We start from the raw sequence: 4,895 nt of genomic DNA on the forward strand, positions 1-4,895 counted from the left end.
TTGGGCACATCTGTGCCCAAGAAAGCATTTCCAGAGGCTGGGGGAGGCTACTCCTCCCCTGCCTTCACAACATTTTCCAAAGGGAGAGGGTGTCACACCCTCTCTCAGAGGAAGTTCTTTGTTCTGCTATCCTGGGCCAGGCCTGGCTGGACCCCAGGAGGGCAGATGCCTGTCTGAGGGGTTGGCAGCAGCTGCAGTGAAACCCCAGGAAGGGCAGTTTGGCAGTACCAGGGTCTGTGCTACAGACCACTGGGATCATGGGATTGTGCCAACTATGCCAGGATGGCATAGAGGGGGCAATTCCATGATCATAGACATGTTACATGGCCATATTCGGAGTTACCATTGTGAAGTTATATATAGGTAGTGACCTATATGTAGTGCACGCGTGTAATGGTGTCCCCGCACTCACAAAGTTCAGGGAATTGGCTCTGAACAATGTGGGGGCACCTTGGCTAGTGCCAGGGTGCCCTCACACTAAGTAACTTTGCACCTAACCTTTACCAGGTAAAGGTTAGACATATAGGTGACTTATAAGTTACTTAAGTGCAGTGTAAAATGGCTGTGAAATAACGTGGACGTTATTTCACTCAGGCTGCAGTGGCAGGCCTGTGTAAGAATTGTCAGAGCTCCCTATGGGTGGCAAAAGAAATGCTGCAGCCCATAGGGATCTCCTGGAACCCCAATACCCTGGGTACCTCAGTACCATATACTAGGGAATTATAAGGGTGTTCCAGTAAGCCAATGTAAATTGGTAAAAATGGTCACTAGCCTGTTAGTGACAATTTAGAAAGAAATGAGAGAGCATAACCACTGAGGTTCTGATTAGCAGAGCCTCAGTGAGACAGTTAGTCACTACACAGGTAACACATTCAGGCACACTTATGAGCACTGGGGTCGTGGGTTACCAGGGTCCCAGTGACACATACAACTAAAACAACATATATACAGTGAAAACGGGGGGTAACATGCCAGGCAAGATGGTACTTTCCTACAGTAGGGAAGAATCCTTCCTTGAAATTGTTACTTAACATGCTTAGAGAACAAGATAAGGCTAAAAGTGCCCCATCTGTTGAAAAAATAGGCAATGGTTCCCAATCTGATCCAGGGACTCTGTAGGAGGCTGGACTGGCTTGTAGTGAGTACCAAGGGGTACTTGCACCTTGCACCAGGCCCAGTTATCCCTTATTAGTGTATAGGGTGTCTAGCAGCTTAGGCTGATAGATAATGGTAGCTTAGCAAAGCAGCTCAGGCTGAACTAGGAGACGTGTGAAGCTACTACAGTACCACTTAGTGTCATATGCACAATATCATAAGAAAACACAATACACAGTTATACTAAAAATAAAGGTACTTTATTTTTATGACAATATGCCAAAGTATCTTAGAGTGTACCCTCAGTGAGAGGATAGGAAATATACACAAGATATATATAAACAATAGCAAAAATATGCAGTATAGTCTTAGAAAACAGTGCAAACAATGTATAGTTACAATAGGATGCAATGGGGAAACATAGGGATAGGGGCAACACAAACCATATACTCCAGAAGTGGAATGTGAACCACGAATGGACCCCAAACCTATGTGACCTTGTAGAGGGTCGCTGGGACTATTAGAAAATAGTGAGAGTTAGAAAAATAACCCTCCCCAAGACCCTGAAAAGTGAGTGCAAAGTGCACTAAAGTTCCCCTAAGGACAAAATAGTCATGTTAGAGGGAAAATGCAAGGAAAACACAAATCAGCAATGCAACAACGATGGATTCCTGACTGAGGGTACCTGTGGAACAAGGGGACCAAGTCCAAAAGTCACAAGCAGCTTGGAGATGGGCAGATGCCCAAGAAATGCCAGCGGTTGGTGCAAAGAAGCTCTTACTAGGCTGAAGAACTGTGAATACTGCAGGAACGACAAGGGCTAGAGACTTTTCCTTTGGAGGATGGAGCTCTGACGCCTTGGAAAGTCGTGCAGAAGTGTTTTCCCGCCGGATGGACGCCAACAAGCCTTGCTACACGCAAATCGTGCATTTGGCGTTTTTGGACGCTGCTGGGGCCCAGGAGGGACCAGGAGGTCGCAAATTGGACCTGCAGAGAGAGGGGACGTCGAGCAAGACAAAGAGTCCTCACTGAAGCAGGTAGCACCCGGAAAAGTGCCAGAAACAGGCACTACGAGGATGCGTGAAATGGTGCTCGCCGAAGTTGCACAAAGGAGTCCCACGTCGCCGGAGACCAACTTAGAAAGTCGTGCAATGCAGGTTAGAGTGCCGTGGACCCAGGCTTGGCTGTGCACGAAGGATTTCCGCCGGAAGTGCACAGGGGCCGGAGTAGCTTGCAAAGTCGCGGTTCCCAGCAATGCAGCCCAGCGAGGTGAGGCAAGGACTTACCTCCACCAAACTTGGGCTGAAGAGTCACTGGACTGTGGGGGTCACTTGGACGGTGTCGCTGGATTCGAGGGACCTCGCTCGTCGTGCTGAGAGGAGACCCAAGGGACCGGTAATGCAGCTTTTTGGTGCCTGCGGTTGCAGGGGGAAGATTCCGTCGACCCACGGGAGATTTCTTCGGAGCTTCTGGTGCAGAGAGGAGGCAGACTACCCCCACAGCATGCACAAGCAGGAAAACAGTCGAGAAGGCGGCAGGATCAGCGTTACAGAGTTGCAGTAGTCGTCTTTGCTACTATGTTGCAGGTTTGCAGGCTTCCAGCGCGGTCAGCGGTCGATTCCTTATCAGAAGGTGAAGAGGGAGATGCAGAGGAACTCGGCTGAGCTCATGCATTCGTTATCTAAAGTTTCTCCAGAGACAGAGACCCTAAATAGCCAGAAAAGAGGGTTTGGCTACCTAGGAGAGAGGAAAGGCTACTAACACCCGAAGGAGCCTATCACAAGGAGTCTCTGACGTCACCTGGTGGCACTGGCCATTCAGAGCAGTCCAGTGTGCCAGCAGCACCTCTGTTTCCAAGATGGCAGAGGTCTGGAGCACACTGGAGGAGCTCTGGACACCTCCCAGGGGAGGTGCAGGTCAGGGGAGTGGTCACTCCCCTTTCCTTTGTCCAGTTTCGCGCCAGAGCAGGGGCTAAGGGGTCCCTGAACCGGTGTAGACTGGCTTATGCAGAATTGGGCACATCTGTGCCCAACAAAGCATTTCCAGAGGCTGGGGGAGGCTACTCCTCCCCTGCCTTCACACCATTTTCCAAAGGGAGAGGGTGTCACACCCTCTCTCAGAGGAAGTTCTTTGTTCTGCCATCCTGGGCCAGGCCTGGCTGGACCCCAGGAGGGCAGCTGCCTGTCTGAGGGGTTGGCAGCAGCAGCAGCTGCAGTGAAACCCCAGGAAGGGCAGTCTGGCAGTACCAGGGTCTGTGCTACAGACCACTGGGATCATGGAATTGTACCAACAATGCCAGGATGGCATAGAGGGGGCAATTCCATGATCATAGACATGTTACATGGCCATATTCGGAGTTACCATGGTGAAGCTACATATAGGTATTGACCTATATGTAGTGCACGCGTGTAATGGTGTCCCCGCACTCACAAAGTTCAGTGAATTGGCTCTGAACAATGTGGGGGCACCTTGGCTAGTGCCAGGGTGCCCTCACACTAAGTAACTTTGCACCTAACCTTTACCAGGTAAAGGTTAGACATATAGGTGACTTATAAGTTACTTAAGTGCAGTGTAAAATGGCTGTGAAATAACGTGGACATTATTTCACTCAGGCTGCAGTGGCAGGCCTGTGTAAGAATTGTCAGAGCTCCCTATGGGTGGCAAAAGAAATGCTGCAGCCCATAGGGATCTCCTGGAACCCCAATACCCTGGGTACCTCAGTACCATATACTAGGGAATTATAAGGGTGTTCCAGTAAGCCAATGTAAATTGGTAAAATTGGTCACTAGCCTGTTAGTGACAATTTGAAAGTAATGAGAGAGCATAACCACTGAGGTTCTGGTTAGCAGAGCCTCAGTGAGACAGTTAGGCACCACACAGGGAACATACACATGCACACCAATGAGCACTGGGGCCCTGTGTGACAGGGTCCCAGTGACACATACCTATAGGCCACAAACCTATGAGCACTGGGGTCCTGACCAGCAGGATCCCAGTGACACATAACAACCATACTGAAAACATAGTGTTTTCACTATGAGCACTGAGGCCTGGCTATCAGGATCCCAGTGAGACAGTGAAAACAGTGACAAACACCCTGACATACACTCACAAACAGGCCAAAAGTGGGGGTAACAAGGCTAGAAAGAGGCTACCTTCTCACAGACTCCCCCAGGAAAAGATTCAGGAAAGAAACTTCTTAGCCTGCCCATTACTAGACAGTCTAGCATAGTTGGTACTGAGGTGGAGTCACATCATACAGATGGTGTGCTCTCACATTACACTGTCAGCCAAGCTGTTAGGGTGCCCTCTGTAAGGGACAGGTCTCCTTCTGTTCATTCCCATCATACTTCTGTGTCTAGGAATGTCCCTCCCACCAACCCTGATGACAGATTGTTAGAGAGGGAACTCAATAAGTTGAGGGTGGAACAAACCAGACTGAAGCTTAAAAAGCAACAGCTGGATTTGGATAGACAGTCTTCAGAACTAGAGAAGGAAAGAAAGAAGTTGGGTTTAGAAACCCATGGTGGCAGCAGCAGTATTCCCCATAGTCATCCTGCAAAAGAGCATGATTCCAGGAATCTGCATAAGATAGTTCCCCTTTATAAGGAGGGGGATGACATTAACAAGTGGTCTGCTGCACTTGAGAGGGCCTGTGTTGTACAGGATGTCCCTCAAAGGCAGTGGGCTGCTATCCTATGGCTATCATTTAGTGGAAAAGGTAGGGATAGGCTCCTTACTGTGAAAGAAAGTGATGCCAATCATTTTACAGTTCTTAAGAATGCACTCCTGGATGGTTA

The sequence above is a fragment of the Pleurodeles waltl genome, unplaced genomic scaffold (genome assembly GCF_031143425.1).
Source record: "Pleurodeles waltl isolate 20211129_DDA unplaced genomic scaffold, aPleWal1.hap1.20221129 scaffold_56, whole genome shotgun sequence".
Lineage (NCBI taxonomy): Eukaryota > Metazoa > Chordata > Amphibia > Caudata > Salamandridae > Pleurodeles > Pleurodeles waltl.